Source organism: Arvicola amphibius, chromosome 3 (genome assembly GCF_903992535.2).
Source record: "Arvicola amphibius chromosome 3, mArvAmp1.2, whole genome shotgun sequence".
Taxonomy (NCBI): domain Eukaryota; kingdom Metazoa; phylum Chordata; class Mammalia; order Rodentia; family Cricetidae; genus Arvicola; species Arvicola amphibius.
Window position 1 is genome coordinate 67,734,818 of NC_052049.1, and position 24,732 is coordinate 67,759,549.

Here is a 24,732-nt window from a genome sequence, read left to right on the forward strand (position 1 = left end):
GAGATATGGTGAGAGTGGACAGCCTTGTCTTGTTCCTGAATTTAGTGGAATGGCTTTGAGTTTCTCTCCATTTAATTTGATATTAGCTGTTGGCTTGCTATACCATTCCTGGGAATATACCCAAGAGATGCCCTATCATACTACAAAGGCATTTGTTCAACTATGTTCATAGCATTATTTGTAATAGCCAGATCCTGGAAACAGCCTAGATGCACCTCAATGGAAAAATGGATAAAGAAAGTATAGAATATATACGCATTGGAGTACTACTCAGTGGTAAAAAATAATGATATCTTGAATTTTGCATGCAAATGGATGGAAATAGAAAAAACCATTCTGAGTGAGGTAACCCAGACCCAAAAAGATTAATATGGTATGTACTCACTCATAAGTGGATTCTAGCCATAGAATTGAGCCTATATTCAGGATCCTAGAGAAGTTAGATAGGAAGGTGAACCCAAAGAAAAACATGTAGTTATCCTCCTGGATATTGGAGGTAGACAAGATTGACAGGCAAAAATTGAGAGCTTGGGGGTGGGGGTAGGATGGGAGTAAGGGGAGATGGGGAGGAAAAAATGGGAAGGGGAGGATGGGGAGAGCTTGGGAGAATGGGACAGTTGGGATGGAGAAAGAATGGATATGGAATCAGGAAAGTATATATCTTAATTAAGGGAGCCATTTGAAATTAGGCAAGAGGCTGGACTCTAGAGGGGTTCCCAGGTGTCCAAGGACATGTCCCCAGTTTGCTCCTAGAGCAGCTGAGGACAAGGGGCCTGAACTGACTCTTTATTATAGCCACACTTATGATTATCTTGCATATCACCATAGAACCTTCATCTGGCGCTGGATGGAGAGAGAGACAGAGACCCACATTGGAGCACTGGACTGAGCTCCCAAGGTCCAAATGAGGAGCAGAAGGAGGGAGAACATGAGCAAGAAAGTCAGGACCGTGAGGGGTGCACCCATTCACCGAGACAATGGGACTGATCTAATGGTAGCTCACCAACTGGACTGGGATTGATGGAGCATGTGATCAAACTGCACTCTCTGAACGTGGCTTACATGGAGGGCTGACTGAGAAGCCAAGGACAATGGCACTGGGTTTTGATTCTACTGTATGTACTGGCTTTGTGGGAACCTAGTCTGTTTGGATCCTCACCTTCCTAGACCTGGATGGATGGGGGAGGAACTTGGACTTCCCACAGGGAACCCTGACTGCTCCTTGGACTGGAGAGGAAGGGGGAGAGGATGGAGGGAGAGGAGGGAAAATGGAAGGAGGGGAGGAGGTGAATATTTGTAAAATTATATAATTTAATAAAAAATGAAAAAATAGAGATACATTATGCTTTATCAGAGACAAACATATAGAGGAAAAATATAGCATCTGTAGAATTGCGGACTCCAAATACTCTGATCAAGAAAATCTCTCAAATGAATGCCCACCAGTTTACATCCCAGATGAATCCCAATCCAATCAAATTAACAGTCAAAATTAGTCATTACAAATACCAAATATTTAGTCAACATTGTAAAAGGAATCTTAAATACACTTTTACCACAGGTGAGTCCTTGCTTCGTGCCTAAAATAAGAGCAAGCAATTGTCATTAGTTTGGGACTTTGGCTCACTTATGTGAACTTTCTACAGATTTTATCAGGAAGAACTTTAGGGCTTATACAATTCCCTGGTTTTACTGTAAGGAAAAATGTGGAATGTCACTGAAAGAATATTTCCTTTTCCTCTGCCAAATGCAGTATTTACGTACTATGTTTATATAACCATTTGTCATGTTTACATAGCAGGGCTTGAAGGCAGAAATCTCTAATTTGTCAGAATCATGACCTTGTGCATAAGCCTATCTATCATATAAATTACTTTGGAAATATTAGAATTTTCTTCATAAATGTTCATTAACTAAAAGCATGATTGGACCTAATACAAAAACCCTTTCCTCTCTCTTGATGCCCTTTACCTATATTATTCATTAACCTAGTGATTTTTTTAGGATGCAAATTATCCATACAATACTCTTGCCCATGCATTTTCCTTTTTTCATTCAGCAAGTATTTGTCCAAGACAAACCACATGTTAGATAGTCTGGGTAGTTAATCAATTAAACTGAGATTATTAGCTTACATTATAAGAAAGAAGAGAGAACACAATATTATTATTATTATTATTATATTATATATATATAATAATAATTATATTATTATTATAAATATTAGCAAAATTTTATAGATTCAAAGATAACATAGCTCTGAAGAAAACAAAAGTGAAACAGTATATAGGAAGAAGACGGTGCATGTAGCTCACAATGGTGAAAATACCTCTGATTAAACAATGCCATCTGAGTGAGTATGCTGGCTGGGGGAATTCCAGTGAGTAAGAGGCCTATCCTGGTATCCTAAGGATAAAATATGTTTGGTGTGCTTGAGAAACCTCCAATGAGCCAGTGTGGCTGAAGCAAAGTGACCACCACAAAGGGAAAGCGAAATAGGAGAAAAACTAAAAGAAGAAAAGTTGAGAGAAGTGAGTATGTTTGGAAAGCTATTGGGAAGTCTAGCTATTTATCTACTTAAATGCCATTCCCAAAAGTTCAATATTTTAAGCTTTGGAGTTGAGGAACTTTATATTTAAGTAGATGAATAGCTAGACTTCATTTATTTATTGTTTGAACTTTTTTATTCATTCAGCAATTATTTATGAAGGGTGTATGGCTGATAAGGCAAAGAATATAATGGTAAGGAAAATAGGTGTGACTCCTGTCTGCAGGGAATTCCCATGCTTGCATGTGCGGACACGCCTGTGAATGTATGGCTCTTTGAAAGTCTGCAATAGAAAAGTCTGAACTCGCCAAGAAGGTCAGTGACCTTTTGAAGTAATTAATATGAAGTAAAAGATACAAAGGCACAAAGTGAGAAAAGTACTTCAGAGGCTGAGGACTGAACATGTGAGAGTTTTGCTGTAGGATGACTTGCAGGACTCTCAAAGAAAGAGGACTGGATGAAACTGTGTATGTGGAGAGGCCTGCACAAGTCTGAAGAGACAGGAATGAATACGTTGGGACTCTGAGGCTGGATTAAGCAGTTTGTCTTTATTCTCTCCCCACTGGAATCTGCTGAAAGATTTTAAGTCAGGTAGTGAACTAATCAGATTTAAGTTTTAAAGATCACTAATCCATATTGAATATGTGTTAATGACTTTGTGTGTTTATCCCTTAGATAATTTGTCTGCATTTTAAAGGGACCTGCAATAGATAATTCTGAACTCAAGGAGGTCCTGGTGGAAATTTTAAATATTGTAGCAGAAGGATAAGAGAAAATAAGTGGATAGGACGTTACTGAGTAGTCCTCTCCACTAAGTCAGGAAACAAAGTCAGATTCTGTGTGTTAATTTTTTAAAGTATGACTTTTGTTAATCTGTGAAAATCTTTATAAAGAACAAAACATTATTTTAGCATCTGTATGTATTTCCCTTTAGCTGTTTGGATGTTTATATCAGTTCTCCTTGCTTAAGTTGTGTTCGAAATGTGTGGTAGTCAAATTAAAACTCAAGTTTAAAAATGAAAAATGTATATGACATAAAAAGAAATACCTCCTTTTTCACTCCTAACCTTTTATGGAAAACTCACTACAACATTAATAATTCTGATGTCTACTTTGACTTTTCATGTATCAGAGCCAATAGTTTCAACTGCAATATCATCCTCATGATTGCATTGAGTCTTTTAAAATTAACAATCAGAAAGAAAGCTGCATGATGTATAATCACCACTACTGAAGATATATTTAATTTATTCTCTAACTTCTATTTAAAATCCACTACATTACACAGTCTACTGAGGTCAGAAGATCCAAAGGAATTTCTCCAAATACTTAGACTAATGAGATAATGATTATATAAATAAATGATTATAAACAATATTACACCTTCTCTTTAATGCTAGACACCTCATTCTGTGTGACAAACTGTGGCTCAGAAGGAGACACAACCAAAGTGAAATAACTTAGTATAAATAACCTAAGAGAAATACTAATGTGGGATGTCCTTCTGTGCATATGTTGCTTTTATTGGTTGATAAATAAAGCTGTTTTGGCCAGTGGCTTAGCAGAGTAAAATCAGGTAGGAAATCTGAACACACAGAGAGAGTAGGCAGAGTTGAGGGGATGCATGTAGCCACAGAAAGAGAAAGATGACAGGACATTACCAGTAAGTCACAGACTCATGGTAATACACAGATTAATAGAAGTAGGTTAATTTAAGATGTAAGAGTGAACTAAGAATGTGCATAAGCATTGACCAAACAGTGATGTAATTAGTATAGTTTCTGTGTCATTATCAGGTTTGGTGACTGAGAAACAAAAGGACTATCTCCATTTACAAAATAACCCAAGAGAAATAACCTAAGAGAAATGACCTAAGAGAATTAATCTAAGCAACCAGTTCTTATGGACCTTGAAATATCTCTTGATTAGATAGAAGATGATTCAAAACATATAACTGTATGTGTAGCTCTTCCAATCAGCACAGAAAACTCAGAGGAAATATGTACATATAGATATGTATGTGTGATTGTATATATTTCATGTGAAATACATACATATATAAAATAAGACAAGTTTACCCTCAGTAGTAATTAGGATAATGTGACAGGAAAGATCACTAAACACAAGAATAATTGTTCATGCAGAACAACTATGTTCAATTCCAAGCACTCACATGGTGAGATACTCAGCCAATCTTAACTTAGTTTTAGGGGATCTGATAAGCTCTTCTGACTTCTGACCAGACGTGGACATGGTACACACATGCAATCAGGCAAAAAACTCACATGTATAAAAGAAAAACAAACCTAAGGAAAACAAAACAACTGTCTATCTACAGAGAGAGACAGAGTCAGAGAGAGGGATGGATTTGGGTGTGTTAGAGGCCAGCCTGGTCTACATGGGAAGTTTCAGGATAGCTAGGGATATTTGTTCTCAAAAAAAAGAGCAAGCATAAAAGCTTATCATATAAAAGGGAAGGTCTTCTGATGTGGGAGAGTCTTCTGTTTGAGTTGATTTCATTGGCTAATAAAGAAACTGCCTGGCCCATTTGATAGACCGCCCCTTAGGTGGGTGGAGTAGACAGAACAGGAAGAGGAAGTGAGGTAGAAGGATCAGTCAGATGCTACACCTCTCCTAAGTTAGACAGACCGCTGTGCCTCTCCTCAGAGAGAGAAGCCAGACGCGATGAAGCTCCAGCCCAAGATGGACGTACGCTAGAATCTACCTGGTAAGGCACCACTTTGTGGTGCTATACAGATTATTAGATATGGGTTAGTCAAGATGTGAGTAAGAGGCTGGAAGTAATGGGCCAGGCAGTATTTAAAAGAATACAATTTGTGAGTTGTGATTTCGGGGCATAAGCTAGCTGGTGGCTGGGAGCCTGGCGGCGGGAAGCCGGCCCGCAGCCCCTCCACTACAGAATGGCACCCAACGTGGATAACTGAATCCAAAGAAAGCCTGAGAAAGCTTGGGGAAGAATAGAGTAAAGCATGTTTTCTTGGTAGCAGCTATTTCTCAGGTTTGGCTTTGCTTGCTAGAGGTAAGAAAGCACTCTCATCTAAGAGAGGCTTCCTGACTCAGCTTTAGCTGCAAAATCTTGCAGCTCTTTTAAGAGGTCCTGCCACGAAACACTTAAATGGTGTTGATGAAAAGCTGAATGTTTGTTTTTCGGTTTTCAGCCGTAGCAGGAAAAAAGCTGCGCCGTTTTAAAATGCCAGCTTTCTGGGTAGTCCCACCAGGGCAAACTCTGACTCTTTCAAGCAGGCGGTCCTGACTATGGAGCTTTTGACCCCTGTTGTTTAACACTGTTGCAGCTTGCTTGCTGGCAGGGACCTTGAACCGCCACAGAGTTGTGGTGATAAACATGGCTACAGTGGGTACCTCCGCCATGAGGTTGGAAAGCTAAGGAATGGGCTGGATCTAGCTGTCAAAGCCACGGCTTTAATCCTACCTATATTGCTTGGTAAATTAAAGACTCGTGTGGTCAGAAAAAGAGAGATATACAGTAAAGAGAGATTCAAAGACAAAGAAAACCTCTAAATGGTTTGCAGTGAGTTAAAAATACATGCAGGCTAAAAGTTAAAGTTCTTACAGTTTAAAAAAAAGAGAAAGAAAGAAAGAAAAAGGAAGTAGTTTGTTGTGGTATACACCTTTAATCCCAACACTTGGGAGGCTGAGGTAGATTGACCTCTGTGACTTCAAAGTGTGGCAGGACACACCTTTAATCCGAATGCCTGGGAGGCAGAGACGGAAAGATTTCTGTGAGTTCAAGGTGTTGTAGCACACACCTTTAATCCCAGCACTGGGGAGGCAGAGACAGACGGATTTCTGAGAGTTCAAGGACAGCCTGGTCTACAGAGTTATTCCAGGACAAAGATATACAGAGAACCTGTCTCAAAAAATAAAAGTAAAAATAAACGAAATAGAGGTTAAAATAAAGCCGCACAAAGATGGAAAATACACAGAGAATCTTGATACTGTATGCTATTATGCTCTTTTTGAATTGTTTGAATGCTGAGGAAGGAGCAACAGCTCCTAAAAGATATTTGTTTACAAATGCTGCTGAACTAATCCAAGAAAGATATCTTGAAAATACCTTGACTTTAGAATTTGGATCTAAGGATATGATACTTTGGAAAAGAGATTCTTCTTTTATTTTTACAGAAAATGAGACCCATTGGATTGCTTCTATCCCAATATGGTATGATAGACCACGCCCTCCTGAAAGGTTGTTGTGAACACCCTCAAAAAATTACTTCACCCAACTGATGACTGAGATGAACCTGGCACACAGGTTACACCATGAAAGATCTGATTAACAGCGTCCCCATTCAGCAGGAAGCAGTTTGGAGAGAAATAACTACGTCCATATTCCCAAATATTGTTTATAAATCTTTTACATTTAAAGGGGGATATGATATAGATATGAGTAATTTGCATTGGTATGGATTTTAAGGTCAATTTTGTTATATGTATATGTATTTCTGATATTGATTAAGGTATTTTGATTGTGCAGTTCATTTTAAAAACTAATGTATAATTAGGAAATATAAGTTGTTACTGGATAATCATCAATAATAGTAAAGCTTGTAGTTATGTTAGTTAGATTTTCTTGATATATAGAGATATATTTAAGTTACATAAGCATTCTTCATATCTTTCAAAGACTACAGGATATCACATTTTAGATGTTTTAATAACTTAGGGCTTTTCATGACAATGAGACATGTCTGCTCCTGGCAGCACAAGCTACTTCAAGAGGATTATGGGCATCGAAGAGGCTACTTATGGAGTTTGATAGTCATTTTGGCAAGAAACTGCTCTTGCCTGGACTATTGGCATAAACTGGACACAAAGAACCCACAGAGAGGACTGCTGAACTTGCCTAAAGGTGAGATGATTCTTTGGGATTCCTGATTCATGAAAGAGTCTGCAAGACATTCTGTAGGACACAGCAGATACTGACTGAACTGCCTTTGAAATTTCCTGCTTCATGGAAACGTCTGCTGGAAACTATGGGCCTGTAGGCTGAAGATGGATGCCCCAACAGTACAAAAGAACTTTGGGTGACTGTCCAGGCGGCGAGATGTCTCTGTCATTTCTAGAGTTTTGGAAGTAGCTTACTTCTTGTTTACCTAGGTAATATTATATCCTTCTGGAGTCTTTGATGGAGTTGAAGAATGGATAGATAGTTAAAGTTTTCCTTTGTTATGATAAAAGATAAAATGGATATAATATTGTAACTAATTCTTACTTGATAACTATTTTGTTATATGTAATTTTACTATGTTAAAGTTAAAGCCTTTCTTTTATTGTTTAAACAGAAAAAGGGGAAATGATGTGGGAGAGTCTTCTGTTTGAGTTGATTTCATTGGCTAATAAAGAAACTGCCTGGCCCATTTGATAGACCGCCCCTTAGGTGGGTGGAGTAGACAGAACAGGAAGAGGAAGTGAGGTAGAAGGATCAGTCAGATGCTACACCTCTCCTAAGTTAGACAGACCGCTGTGCCTCTCCTCAGAGAGAGAAGCCAGACGCGATGAAGCTCCAGCCCAAGATGGACGTACGCTAGAATCTACCTGGTAAGGCACCACTTTGTGGTGCTATACAGATTATTAGATATGGGTTAGTCAAGATGTGAGTAAGAGGCTGGAAGTAATGGGCCAGGCAGTATTTAAAAGAATACAATTTGTGAGTTGTGATTTCGGGGCATAAGCTAGCTGGTGGCTGAGAGCCTGGCGGCGGGAAGCCGGCCCGCAGCCCCTCCACTACAGTCTTCCCTTAGCTGAGGGACTACTGGCAGTTAACTGTTTTTGAGGAAGGGAAGTCATTTCTCATCAGTGGTGAAACCATTGGTAAATACCCATGTTCCAGTAAATAACTCTATGGCCATGACCATGCAATTAACTAACTCTAATTAAACTCAGTGTGTCATTTACAAAATTGATATGAATGTAGGAAATGGACTTACTAGCTGAAAGGGAGTTCGAAGGGAGTGAGAGAGCAATCGAGTAGGCAATAAGAGATGAAGATGATCAAAATAAATTAGGTGCATGTATGAAATTGACAAATGAAATTAGAAGATTACAAAACCAAATAGAGCATCATATAAAACACTGTGGATGTTGCTAAGTGGTACAGTACTTGCATAGCCCAGGAGTGGATCTTTAACAACTCGAAGCATTTCCATGTGAAAGGACTCACGCAGCATGTAGAGTTAGGATTGCTTGACTCAGCGTGCTATTTCTGATATTCATATTCTTACATGTATCAACAGTGTGTGTTCCGGGTTTTTAATGAGTAGCCATACAAGCTGGCTGAACTACAGTTTGCCCATTCATCTACCCATAGCAAGCGATAGGTTGTTTCAGCTTGGAGCAGCAAGGACTAGAACTGCTACAAATATTCGTTGCAAGCATTGCATCAGTGTAATGCTTCATTACGATATCGTAAACATAATTAGTGCTGGTGCTATCTCCAGGCAAGTACATGTTTTGATTCATAAGAGATAATCAACCTGGATGCACCACTGTGCTGTCCTCCAGCACTAAGGCATAGTGTCACGTGTTCCACATTCTTGTGAGCACTCCACATCGTCAGCATTTTTCTTTAGCTTTCTAATAGTTATGTGGAAGTGCCTCACAGAGGTTTTAATCTGTATGTCCTTTGGATTTTAATCTGGTTGTGTAACAAATACTCATCGTCTTTGATCATTTTAATTCCATGTCCTGCCCAGTTATTTCTACTTTTTGGTGAATGTCTTCAATCTTACAATCTCAAGCTCTATTTTCTCTTTGGAAATGAGAAACTTTAAGACAGTGTAGGAAACATCATTTCAGTCCATGAGTGAAATTTAAAAATCCTGAAAATATAGCAGTTAATTTTTTATTATTTTATTCTTTTTACATGAATGAGTTTTGGAAGCCTACAATGCCTATTTGATGTTTTTTTTCTATTTCTAAGTTGGATCTTTCTAACTTCTACAATGGAATTTTTAAAAAGGCACTAAATCACTGAAAGAAGACAAAAATAATACTTTCAACAAAAAAAACCTGTGGAATTTTTCTTTTGAAATGTTATTATGTTGTTTTAGAAGAAAGTTGGCACTGCCAATTGTATTCTATAATTCCTGTTCATTGCCAGCTCAAAAGAGAGAAAGAGGGAGATACAGCCAAATAACTATGGATTTTTAAAAATCTAGTTGTCATCAAAAAGTTTGCAAAAAGTCCCTTAAGCATTACAATAATTAAAAAACAGTAAAATAACCATACACTTAGAACAGGGTGAGGAAAGCATGCTGTTTAACTAGTCGGTTGTGTATTAAAACCAATGTTATTATAAGTTCAAATCTTTAGGAAGATGGGATAATTATAAATTAATTGTTTCATACTCTCAATGGTTACCAACATTTTTTGGTAAAATATGTTTCCGTTAATGTTGATGTGGAAACACAAATACAATCACCAAAATTGAATGAAAACTACATCACATAAACCAACACTGTCCCTGTTGCCTCTAGAGACCTTGAGGTTCATACTCTGTCATTTCATGACTGGAGATCATGACTCTTGAAGCACATTAAATTAAAAAAACCTAACTTTGTGACTAATTCTATGAATATGAATATCTAAGTAGTAGAAAATGTAGTAACCAAGACATCTACATGGGCTTCTCAAGCTTCCCTGGGTGGGGTAGGAGTACCTGGTCATGAAGAATGAAGTGCTGACTCTGCTGCTTCCCTCTCTACAGAGTGGCTAAAGGGTCATCTGGAAGCCAACCTGCAGTTCCCAGGCATTCCAGAATCATTGAGATAGGGTTCCATGTTTCCCAGTTATTCACTGAATTTCTTTAGCAAGAATCCAGACAGCTAAGAATGATATGAGGAAAAAGAAAAAGAGAGAATTTGAGAATGATTAACAGGGAAGGAAGGGTAAAAATAACGAAAGGAAAATGGTAAAAGACAATAAAAGAAAAGCAAGTTAAATGAAGCTCAAGCTTAAGAAATATATATGGAATAAATAAGTGGATAAGAAAATGAATGAGTGAACATAAATTCTTTAGAAGAAAATATCCCATTTATGTGAATGGATTTTAAATGTAAATGATGAGTGTTGTATTCTGTCTTATATTCTATATAATATAAACTTGCAGAGAAGTGAGTAATCTGTGAAAACACTGTTTTTTAATGTGCACAGAAGGAAGTAGAAGGTGCATAGAAGGCACTAGAGATGTCAAGCACTTTCAGCAGCACAACTGTGTAGTCAGCCCTGATATATTTCATCTGAAGAATAGCAACATGTTCACAAACACAGTTTCTAAATACAGACTTCCTGGCTTGCAATACCAACACTAACCAGTATTTTCCTAGTTTTATGATATTTTTGCCTCAGTTTCCTCAACTGTCAATAGAAATAGTAGTGATACCTATCCATTAGTATTATATAATCCTGTTATAAGAATTAAAAGTTGTAAGTATAGTGAAGCCTTCATATTTAATTTATTTAAATGTTATTAATATTATTGGTATTTAAAACCTAGTAAAAAGTGTATCAGCTAATTTTCTAGATTACCTAGAGAAGTAATGAGGTCATCACTTCTCTAAAAGTGTTGGACTAAATATGTTAATAAAAATATTTACATTGTAATTATTGGTTTTTCAGTGAAAATTAGCCTCCTATTTGAGCACTTTTTGTTGTTGTTAAACAATGTTTCCCCCAAGATAAGTAAACTATAAGGCCCAGTTAAGAAACAGCAGGAGGCAAAATTATTCTTAATTTAACAAAGGCAATCCTCCAATTTGTATTGGTGCCCTGTAGCTGTTGACTAAAACCAACTGCTGGGCATAGGAGTGAGCACAACTTAATATGTCTCATATCTGTAACACAACTACCATTCATGTATTGGTAGTTAGGCTTCATAAAAGATTCTCTCTCTCTCTCTCTCTCTCTCTCTCTCTCTCTCTCTCTCTCTCTCTCTCCTCTCTCTCTCTCTCTCTCTCTCTCTCTCTCTCTCCCTTTCTCTCTTGTCTCTAAATTTGTATTATATTCTGAAAGAACAGTGGAACAACAAACAGTGTCATGTTGCTCATGTTGTTGGAGACAGAATTCAGCAACTATACCTAAAGTTAACATGCTTTCAATTACAAAAGTTAGTGGTGATAATAAGAAATTGACACATTTAATTGTAACCCAAAAGAGGGAAATCTCAAATGATCTGGCAAGAGAAGCAATTGAATATTCTTTTTATTTTGCTTTGTTTTTTGTTTTTATTATTATTATTATTATTATTATTATTAAAAAAATTTGCCTTCTCCCCCTCCCTTAACTCCCCTCCCCCTCCCTCTCCAGTCCAAGGAGCACTCAGGGTTCCCTGCCCTGCGGGAAGTCCAAGGTCCAACCCACTCCATCCAGGTCCAGGAAGGTGCATATCTAAACAGACTAGGCTCCCCAAAAAACAGTACATGCGGTAAGATCAAAACTCAGTGCCATTGTTCTTGGATTCTCAGTCAGCCTTCATTGTCCGCCATGTTCAGAGAGTCTGGTTTGATCCCATGCTATTTCAGTCCAGGTCAAACTGGCCTTGGTGAGCTTCCATTAGACCAGCCCCGCTGTCTCAGTGGGTGGGCGCTGCTAATTAGCCCAATTTAAAAATGGGGCACTGAACTGAACAGAGAATTCTCAACAGAAGAAGTTCAAATGGCCAAAAGACACTTAAGGTCATTCTCAACATCCTTAGCAATCAGGGAAATGCAAATCAAAACAATCTTGAGATACCATCTTACACCTGTCAGAATGGCTAAAATCAAAAACATCAATGATAGCCTTTGCTGGAGAGGATATGGAGTAAGGGGTACACTCATCCATTGCTGGTGGGAATGCAAACTTTTGCAACCACTTTGGTGGTTTCTCAGAAAATTCAGAATCAACCTACCCCAGGATCCAGCAATACCACTCTTGGGAATATACCCAAGAGATGCCGTATCATACTACAAAAGCATTTGTTCAACTATGTTCATAGCAGCATTATTTGTAATAGCCAGAACCTGGAAACAACCTAGATGTCCTTCAATGGAAGAATTGATAAAGAAAGTGTGGAATATATACACATTAGAGTACTACTCAGCGGTAAAAAACAATGACATCTTGAACTTTGCATGCAAATGGATGGAAATAGAAAACACTATTCTGAGTGACATAACCCAGACCCAAAAGGATAACTTTGGTATGTACTCACTCATCAATGGATTCTAGACATAAATAAAGGTCAGTGAGCCTATAATTCCTGATCCTAGAGAACCTAAATAAGAAGGTGAACCCAAAGGAAAACATATAGTTATCCTCCTGGATATTGGAAGTAGACTAGATTGCCAGGCAAAAATTGGGATCTTGGGGGTGGGGGTAGGGTGGCGTTAAGGGTGATGGGGAGATGTGGAGAGAAAAGTGAGGAGGGGAGGATGGGGAGACCCTAGGGAAATGGGATGGTTGGGATGGAGGAAGGGTGGATAGGGGTGCAGGGAAGAAGATATCTTAATTAAGGGAGCCATTTTAGGGTTAGCAAGAGACTTCACTCTAGAGGGGGTCCCAGGTATCCATGGAGATGTCCCCAGCTAGTTCCTTGAGCAGCTGAGGAGAGGGAGCCTGAAATGGTCCTTTCCTATAGCCATACCGATGAATATCTTGCATATCACCATAGAAGCTTCATCTGGCGATGGATGGAGATAGAGACAGAGACCCACACTGGAGTGCAGGACTGAGCTCCCAAGGCCCAAATGAGGAGTTGAAGGAGGGAGAACATGAGCAAGGAAGTCAGGACCACGAGGAGTGCGCCCACCCACTGTGTTTTGTTTTTTGAGACAGGGTTTCTCTGTAGCTTTGGAGCCTGGCTGGAGCAGACAATTGAAGATTCTGTCTACTCCTTCAGGTATTTGTTAGTATAGGTTTTGAAAACTATGATGGAAGAATCCCACAGACTGAGTTGTCAATGATTAAGGAAAAGTCTAGGAGGCTTAGTTCTTGCAAAATGGGAGGTTTGTATTGTCCAAAGAGAACTGTTCTATGTATTAAATTCTTTACTCATTACTGGCTAACACATTTTCAATATTAATCTGCTTGTTTTTTTTTAACAAGATCATCCATGAATCAATCAACAGTACCAAGGGCAAAGACTAAAACAAAAGTGTTCATTGACGACTACTGTAAGAGCTTTCAAATGTACCAATTAATCAATAATAATCATTGTTAGAGTGAACTTCCACTCCTTTAGGGATTTGCTTCACCACAGACTTTCTCTGGAACCATTTCTGTAAATCAAAATCCCTTTGGATCTTCAGTCACCTCATTAATTGCTGCTCTGTGTTCCCTGTCTTCTTTTCACTCCTTCTAGTAATAGAAAATACTTCATAATGAAAAATTTAATTAACTGAGTTTCTAAAATATCTATTTACAGTGAACTAGGAACATTAGCTTTGATTTTTATTGTCCAAGAACGAGGATACTCTTTTCCCAGCAGAGTCAATGCAGCAGGAAAACAGCATTTTAGCAATGCTGAAGTGTAAGGCGCCACTGACAGAAGTGAGTTCTGCCACCACAAGGACAGAGGCCATGGCAGTGATGTGAGAGGAAGCTTATTGCCTGAGGCCCCTTGTCCTTTCTAAGACTTTCACCAAGTAACCCTACACAGGTTTTGTAACTACAGAATTGCTAGCCTGGCGACAGAAAGGTGGGACACCACTAGGAACAAAGCATTAGAAAACTGTAAAATGGCGAGTCTTTTTTTTTTTCTTTAGCCCGCCAAAGCAGAATCTTAAATAAGGTTTTGACACGATTAAGACATTTTCTAGGTATATCACTGGACAGTGTTAATGGGAAGAAAATGAAAATTAGTGTGGCCTTAACAGAACAGGGAGGAATAGAGGTAACAATATGTCTGTGAGGAGAGGGGATCACATACCCTGTGAGAGTGACGCACTTATTATACATAGTACAATTAGTTATTGTGTACCCGGCAATCCACTAGGGCATCCCGTGGTCAACCAAACTGTGCACTTACAAATCTATGCTTAGAGCTGTGTATCCTCATTTACACTTAGTCTTGAGCCCTTTATGGAAATTAACTGCTATATCAGACTAGCAATTCTTCAGTGTGAATATATTTCCAGTTTTACCTTTTTCTCTCACTTAGTAAATTAAATTAGACCACATTATAGACTAATACCTTGTGAATTGCATTTATTAGATCACAGCCCATTTGAATTACGGAGGCACTTGCACCCAGAGGCACTGACTGCCCTGCGGAAAGGCAGAGCAGGGCTTAAAGGTTTACAGCACCAAGTAGTTTCTCACCCATTAAAGAATGGGTTCCATTTTTTTTCTATCAGACTCAGTAAAAATGCCATTCATGACTGTACCATGACTCAGATCCTCACTGTGGTCTGCTAGGGATGCAAAAGCTGAACAAAGAAAGACAGGCAGTCCATTTGCACATTTCTGTTAAAGGGGTGTTCACGATCTGTTTCTAGCTCCATCACATTCAGATTAGGGGGAGAAAGCTAATTTGTGAAGATATTTATTCTCTGGTAGAAGCAAAATTATTTTTATCTCTATACTGTCAAAAAACAAAAAATAAATGACAATACATCTATGACATAAATTCACAAGAACCAAGTTTTCAGAACAAATCAAATCACAAATCTTTTGAGAGGAGTGTGTTATATGGGGTAACTTTGATTACCATCTGCACTCTGAAGCAGCGCATTTGCGAGTTAACTTTTGAAGAAGTGAAATGCATCCCCACATAATTCATTACTGGTGCTCATTCTGCCTTTGCAATGAATCAGCATCTGAGAGCGCTTCATTTGGTACATTTGTACGGTTTAAATAAATCTGGAAACACTAACCCTGTCACATTCAGAGGTCGAGTGTGGGAATGAATCTCTAGACACAGAGGGTAAAATACTTCAAGCCGTAACCCCAAGAGATTTCAGCTGGACAATCAGAATTTCCTTTCCAAGAGCAGGGTGTCTCGATGCATGGGAGCCGTTGGTGTGTTTGAAAGTCTCCTTAACCTGTCTCCGCACACAGCATAAATCACAGCCATAAAGTCTTCCTATTCAGCATGTCCGGGCTCGGGGCAGCTGACCAGCTGCTGACCTTTGCTTCTGGGCCCCCACTGACCCTAACTTCGAAGTTCAGGCGGTCAATTTCAGGTCACTGAGGGCAGTCTCCCAGTCTTTTCAATTCGCCTTGGAATACAAGGTTAAATAATCTGCACAGGTATTTTCCTAAGTTTCCTAAATATGTAGCTCATAAAATTCATACCGAATATGACCAAAAAAAGACAGGATCACAAGGAAGGAAACAAAAAAGGGTGAGAAAAAACAAACGGCCAATTTTACATTGATACCCTCCTAACCAGACTGGCCTTGGTGTCCACCCTGTTGGTCGTTTATCAGTATAATGGATCTACAGACAGCCTTAAACAATTGTCAAACATTCTTTTAAAAGCCATTAGTTTTTCAACTAATATATATCTGGTTTGTGCATTTGTTGAACCCTTCACTTGTCACTGAGAACCGGCCTGTTAAACTAAGCAGACGCCTGATCAGTTTTCAGTGAGCGTTGAGCCTCAGGGTTCACCTGGGTCATCCACAAGATTTATGAGGCCCAGTGCCAGTATCTGATTGGGACTGTTAGTGCTGAGGAAAGCTGACGCGTCCTCCCTTTCCCTCCTCAAGCCTGACACACAAAGTCCACTGACTTAACTTGTACATTCCCACTAGCTGCCTAAGAGGCAGCAAAATTGATGACCTGTACAGACACCAAAGTGGACATCAATAAAAAAAGATGGATGTGACCAAGTGGAGTGACAAGCCTCACTGCTGAGCAACTGAGAGAGAGGGCAGAGAAAAGGTTAAAAAAACACTGGAAAGTTATTTATACAAGCTTCAAGGACAAGGATTTTGCCACCGCTTGCTTAAGGATTTGCACTTATGCCATTCTTTCCTGGGTTTTCTATCCTTCCCTGGTTGACAAAAAGTCTGGGGAACTTCTGGAAATTTCCAGTTATTTTTACTTTTAAGTTTAGTGTAGAAATTTTTATTTTATTATCTTTATACAAATGATACACTGAGATGAACTAAAAACTGTTACTCAGAAGCCAGAAAGGGACTGTCAATAGGACTCAGACATGCTCTGACCAGTGTGGATGGCTGAAACTGAACATGACATGTTACATGGAGTGCGCACACACCCTAGGATATGTTAACCACAGAGCACTTTTCCTTGAAACTGTGGTCGTATACGAGGAATTGCACTCAGGATGGTTGGGTGGTCCATGAAGTAGTCACCTGGTGACATTAAAGTCACTATTTTATATCAAGTGTGGTCTCATTCTAATGTTCTTGTGAGCAAAGTCACTTGATAATTTAGCTAGCAGAACAAATTAGATTGCAAAAACACAAGCTGAAAAACAGAATTTTTGTAGTTTCTTCTATTTCATTCTTAATGTGTTTTTTCACCTTCTGAGAAGATTTCTGTGTGTTTATTATATAAACAAAATTAAAACTAAATTGTGATCAGGACAATTGGATGTGATGTCAAAAGAAATGGCAGAATCCACAGATGATACTATTTTCAAATATTTCTTTCACAATTCACTCTGCATTGGTTTTTATGTTACCTTTAGCAAGTATTAAATGGTGATCTATTTTCTTTTTCCTATTTATTTATTTATTTATTTATTTATTTGATTTCTGAAGACAAAGTTTCTCTATGTAACAGTCATAACTGTCCTGAAAACTTCCTCTGTAAACCAGGCTGGCATCGAACTCACAGAGATCCATCAACCTCTGCCTCCCAAGTGCACCACCACTGCTGGGAGGTGATCGACTTCCATATGGCACAAAACCACATTTAAACATAAGAAATGTGTTTTCAATAACTTCAGGTGTCTCAGGTAATAGCACCTACTACATAGATACAACTCCTTTTTAGGTTTCAAATGAAACCAACAACACGCTGCCACAGTGTTCTAATTGTGTGTAGAGACTGAACTCGGTGTCTACGAGAGCTGAAGATTTAATTTCTGTTCCATTTCAACAATGTCCAAACCAAAGCAGTTTTGACTTTCCAGTCTGTGCTCCCTCCTTGTTCTGACCACAACAGCAAAACTGTCAGGAGACTAGTCTTCGTGCCTATCTTACCGCAAAACCTGAGTCAACAACTTCCTCACTTCTGGTGCTTCTTACTATCTTGTGGTAAAATGGCTACCAGAACTCTGGTGATGGCAAGACATTTGGTGCTTTAGTCTGTCAAGGAAACTTTTTCCAACCCTGCTATTTTGTCTGATACAATTCTAAGAGTGAGACTAAATAAATATTTCCCATTTGCACAAATGAGACTTCCAGTCTTTCCTTTGGGGCATCTCCTAAACTTCTAACATACCACTGCCATTTCTCCAGGAAGACAGACTTAGCCCATGTTACTGGTAAAGGAGCCAAGTCTTTAGAAAAGATGATCATTTATGGTATCAGCAAGAATGACTTACATATGGAGACTCAACCTCGGAATAAGACCAAAGTAACTTCCAACAGGAAGGCAAAAGAAATTTATAGAATATAATAATATGTTGAGGGCTTTAAAGGGACAGGTGTGCTATGTCTTTATATCTTAACATAATACATGAGTTTGTTCACTAGAATAACTATTGTAATTCACGAGTTTTTCCAGCTTAGTTTTTTGTTTGTTTGTTTGTTTGTTTTTCAAGACAGGATTTCCCTGTAGTTTCTAGAGCTGGTCCTGGAACTAGCTCTTGTAGACCAGGCTGGCCTCGAACTCAGAGATCCGCCTGCCTCTGCCTCCCGAGTGCTGGGATTAAAGGCATGCGCCACCACCGCCCGGCTCCAGCTTAGTTTTTTTTTTTTTTTCTTATTTTTCTTCATGGTGTGGACTTTGTAGAGTTATGAGAGTTACCTATTATAGTTTTTGCATCCTATAAGTTCTTAATCCATTTAGATATTTTTGCTCAGATCCACTGTAGCTCCTTTGTGACTGGGCATCATCGCTCTGGAATATGGACTTACAGGGGACATGGTTTAGCATTTTGATTGCAGTTTAAGAAGTTAATGAAGAAAACTCAAGTAATAACAATCATTTTCTCTAGAATAAGAAAATCTATGAAGTATCCCTCTGTGATCTTAATTCTGTTTATTTTAAATTAAATATTCACATATCCTTGAGAATTTTGTGAAAAAATAGTTCAAAAATTGTGAGGTAACACAGACCCAGAAAGACAAACACAGTATGTACTCACTCATAAACAGATATAAGATGCAAAGGATAACCAGCTTATGGTCCACAACCACAGAGAAGCTGGGGAACAAAGAGAACCTTAAGAGAAATATACATGGATCCCCTAGAAAAGGGGAAAGAGACAATTTTCTTATGAGAAAATTGGAAGTGTGTTAGGGAAAACATGAGGGGAGAGGATGGTCAAGTTGGTGGAAGGACAGAGAGAAGAGAGCAGGGAAAAAGATATCCTGATTGATGGAGCCATTATGGGGCTAGCATGAAACCTGGCACCAGAGGAATTCCCAGGATTCCACAAAGATGACCCCAGGTAAGACCATAAGCAATAGTGGAGAGGGTGCCTGAACTGACCTTCCCCTGTAATCAGATTGATGACTACCTTAATTGTCATCATAGAACCTTCATCCAGCAACTGATGGAAGCAGATGCAGAGATCCACAGCTAAAAACTGGGCCCAACTTCTGGAGAGCAGTCCAAGAGAGGAAGGAGCAATAATATTAGCAAAGGGGTCAAGACCATAATGGGGATACCCACAGAAACAACTGACCTGAACTAGTGAAAGCTCACTGACTCTAGATTGACAGCAGGGTAACCTGCATAGGCCAAACTAGGCCCTCTGAATGTGAGTGACAGATATGTGGTTGGAGCAGTCTTTGTGGTCACTGGCAGTGGGACCAGGATTTATCCCTTTGCTTGAACTGGGTTTTTGGAGCCCATTCTTTCTGGAGGAATACCTTGGTCAGCCTAAATATAGAGGGGAGGGCCTTGGTTTGCCTCAAAGTGAAGTGTCAAACTTTGTTGAAACCCCATGACACCCCAGCCTTTCTCTCTAGGAGTGGCTGGGGTGGGATGGGGGAAAAGTGGGAGGGCAGGAAGAGGGGAGGGAGTAGAAGTGGTATTGGTGTGTAAAAAGAGAAAAGATTGCTTTAAAAATAAATTAATTAATATAATAAGAAAAAAGGAAAAAGAAAACAACAGGCTTCCAAGGACTGATAATAAAATACAGTATGTGAGAAGATAAAATAAAGGCTACGTGTTTCCACTCTAAGCATTTCAGCACTCATGAGACTGGTCTGAGATCTGCAAATGACACTTCAAACACTTAGTTTCATCTGGATGGAAGACCTGAAATTTTGATACTTAGGGTAACACTAGCTTTTTAAGAGAATGTCCTTCCTTATCCAACAGTTCTGATGTTCTCTTGGCAAAATGACAACATGGATCATCATTTAGCCTCGTGAAGCTACATCTATCAAGCTTGCTCAACCTGTCCAACATCAAGGCCAGAGTGCTGTTTCTTGGATATTGGACACACTTCATGTCTAGGACCCAAATAAACAACAGTAAGATTTTCTTGAGTAAAACTGAGGAATGTATAAGTTCCTAAGTAATTTTCTGTGGTGTAAGATTCTCAGATTCTCATTGGTAAAATGGCTGGGAACTATGATTCAAAACTGACCTGGAGTAGGTCTAGGGATGACCTTGGCCTTCTCCCATGTGGGCAGATGCAGAGGAATAGTTCCTTTATCCATTATCGTGGAAAGTGACCCACAGAGTTTCCTCTACTTGAGGCAACTAGTTGCTTGTGTCTGATTGATCTAGAAGAAATAAATTTACATTCTCCCTGCTGTCCCTTTTTGCAATATAAAAGCTACCTGGAGTTTAAAATTCATATATTATTCTTAAAAATAATGGAATTTTCTAAAGAAAGAATGTGCTTAGAAACATAATAAATAATTTAGAACTTGAGATAAACACAGAAAGGTTGCCAACTATCACATTGTTCTATCTGGTAGTTTTATCAGGAAGAAGATAGTAAAAAATAAATTGAATTACCTTTCTTTCTGTCTTGTTGATACTTAGTATTATCTTGTTAAAGAATAAAGCATAATAACAAAATACATCAAAAATGTCTAAAATATAGCAAGAATTAGAAAAGTTAATATTTAATGCAATCATGTCAAGTGGATTCTCTAAACCTTGATGTGGGTGTAGACATCTCAGTTGAAAAGTCAAATTATAGCATTTACAGCTTAATGCACAACTCTATAGTACAGAAAAATATGATCACATGCTTATAGTTTCCTTTCTGATATAAATTTACCAATATCAATAGCAATATAGTGCCAGATTTCTACCTGCCCATCTCATTGCAGGAACAAGGTGTCTCATAGGTCTTCACCATTTACAAATGAACTATATTATATAAGGTTTCTATGAATTAAAATATCAAAAGTCCTGCTTTCAATTTTTTTAGAAAATAAGTATATGCATTTTAATTGTTTATAAAAAGATTTTTAATGGATTAGAAAGAATATTTTTAGTATTTATTACTTCCTTCTGAAATATTTATCTGCTTGGTTTCTATTAATGGACATTCCTAGCATATAAGAGTATGTCACAGGGATTACAATCAGTTCTTAGCAACCGTGAATTGTTCATTGTGCTTTCCCAGCAAAATAATTTTGTTAAAATGATTAAAATCTTTATTTCTACTGAAAACATGACTTGATGAAACAAAATTCCTTTATAAGTTATTTGATCTCTACCAAGTAAAATATTTATTTGGCTAATGATTATTTTATGTGGAAAATATTCTCCAAAGTAATGTTGTTAAAAATATATACAGTGCTTATTTCGGGCGGTGGTGGCGCACGCCTTTAATCCCAGCACTCGGGAGGCAGAGGCAGGTGGATCTCTGAGTTCGAGACCAGCCTGGTCTACAAGAGCTAGCTACAGGACAGGCTCTAAAGCTGCAGAGAAACCCTGTCTCGAAAAACCAATATATATATATATATATATATATATATATATATATATATATAATATGCTAGGAATGTCCATTAATAGAAACCAAGCAGATAAATATTTCAGAAAGAAGTAATATATATATATATATATATATATATATATATATATATATATATAGTGCTTATTTTTGAATGGACTTTTTTTCCAGATACCTAAAATTTTCTATTACTACCTTATTGTTGTTATCATTATAACAATTCTAGAAATGAGAAAGGAAAAAGAAAGAATGAACTAGAAAAGAGAAATGAGTTGTCTTTATTATCACTGTCTGTTCAGGTTACTATCACAAAACACCTTAGACTGGGAGTTGGTGAACATATGTACAGTTCTGGAGACTGAACGCTCAAAGGCAGACAGCCATCTTGGGCAGGCTTTGTGTGGATTCCTTGCTGGATAACGATCAACTCTGTTTTGGAGATTGCATGGTAGGAAGAACCAGCTAACTCTCGAGACTCATAAGGTGCCAAACCTGTTGATGAGGGCAACACCATCAATGACCTAATCATCTCCCAAAGAGGTTGCAGGATCTCCTTCTGCTCCTTCAGCCAATAGCCACTGAGATACCAGCCCATTGTGGTGTGGTCTCTCTCTCTTTAAAAAAAGCGGCCACTTCCCTCCACTAGGCTCCCTTCCTGATTGCACAGAGGGCTGTTGGTTGGGATGGTGATCTGTTTTTCCCTTTTAAATAAATAACCATTCTATTAATCATAATTCCAAACTGGTGTGGGATTGTTTGTGATTTATGCCTTCACAAAAAGACTTTTCACAGAAACTACCACACTAGGAGCAGATTTTTCCACGTGGATTTAATTATATACACTATTTGGTCTTTAATGGGAAAACAGGAAAGACTGCTTGTTTGCTAGAAAGTCTTGCAAATTTACGTTTAGAATCTTTCTCTAATTCTTTAGCTAGTTCATTTCAAACCATTTATCAGTTTTGGACAAGTGAAACAAAATGAAATATGAAAGCGGTTATTGTAATTATATGGCTTACTATTCCAACTCAGAAAAGTGTGGTAAACAAATTTACAAGAATAATAGAGTGCCCAACCCTGTTCACATGATGTGCACACTGACTTCATGACTCCTGTAGAGCATGACTCCTAGACCCAATGATCAGTACTCATGCTCATCTTGTGTGGGTTACAGCATTCTTCTTCACCACACTACTATTATTTCTGTTTTCCCTCCAGATGTTGTCAACATTCAACAGCACAGGAATACCTCCTTTAAAAAATATTACTTTCTAATACTTATTCTATTCTATTGCAATAAAAATATCTATATTGCAAACTGTGGATAATACTTTGATTTGTATTTGTCTATTCCCATGATAACTTTGAAAACTATGTTGTGCTGATACTCATTTGACAAGTAAAACTTACAGCAAGTCTGCATATTAGATGAGAAAATAGATATCCAGTAAAAAACACAGTTTATACCAAAGAAAAAGAAAGGAAGTTCTGCCTACAGTGCAAATTGGGAAATGGGTCTTTACCCCTATTCTAGAGGGTTACTTCTGTCACTAAGTCATATCTCACATCCATGAACTATTTTTTCAATTAAAATTTCCTGGGAAAATAAAAGCATAGTAAAGCTTGCTGTAGATCAGAGATGGCTTATTGTTAATGACATAAAAATTGATATCTCAGGTTTTAATTTCTATAACACAATAGGAAAATTCTAAGCAAGGCTATATTTTAGACTACATGAATATTTATTTTGCTACTTTTAACATGTTATTATGATGGTTACTGCTGACACTTTCTAAGGGATATACATTGAAAAGAGTAAGTTCAAAATTAAGTTATTTTCTTCACTCTAAATCATTTTTAAAGATGAATGCCCTAAAACCAAGTCCTCTTATCATTAGAAGGGGAAATTTCAACTAAATGGATTCAGGTGCAATAATGAAAAAGGGAGTCACTTCAGCCCACACAAATTCCCAGCAAAACTAAAGAACCTCGGTCTGTTAGTTTACGGCACATTTCTTTTGAAAATTGACCAGGAATAGATAATTTTTTGTATCAATAGGTAAACAACAGCTTTCACATTTTGTCATCCAAAAAGTTCACTTGAAAATCTATGATAATCTGTAAAAACAAACTGGGGAACACTCAGATACATAGATGTACCCATACAAATGAGTGTAAATGAAGTGTAATATATAAAATGTATACATGTTCAATAATATGTCCAGTTCTATTCAGATGATTCGAATCTGTCCCATCAAACGGCAGCTCAGAGGGTGTATTTAATGCACAATAATTGCATTCATTACCTCCTAGGTAAAATGTTTAATTTTTTTCCAATTTTGACAGTATTGATTATGCTGCAAAGAACACTTTTGTTTTTCATGTTTTTATCCCATTTAAAAATATTTTGCCAAAAGAAATATATACACTCTAAGCACTTTGTGTCAGCATACAAGTATTAGATGCACAGAGGTCAACATCTGTTAATATTTTCTCTATATTTTGTGATCTCTCACTTGCTTAAAACACGTCAGACTGAGCCATTCTGTGGGGGCGCATCTCTTCTTTCAACTGTATAAAACTGAAGCTTGTGAATCATATCAAAACTTACTTCCTTTTTTAGGTATTTTATATATTATGGCATTCATTAATTACTATATGACTTACAAATGTGCATATATTTGTATAAACACCTTATTTATTTATTTGTAACATACATATTGATTTTTTGCAGATTATAGGTTTAAAAATTAGCTATGGTGAATTTACATCATTAGGTATTTTTTATGTTAATCATTCAGAGGTTTCTCTATAGAATCTTAAACAAATTATATGCAACAAATGTTCCCACATGGATTCTTCTACAACTTTGTACCTTTTGTTTGACATTAGAATCTATATGTTGTTTCCCAGAAGGTTTCCATATCATGGCAAATGTATCTAATGAATATTTTTCAGTTTTGAAAGTAGATTGCAATCCCAATATAAGATATTATTTAGAATTTTTGTTACCAGATTCAATATATTTTTTTAAAAAAATGTCTAATTAAAATGTTATTTTTTTCAACATAAAAATATATTAATGCCATGCCTT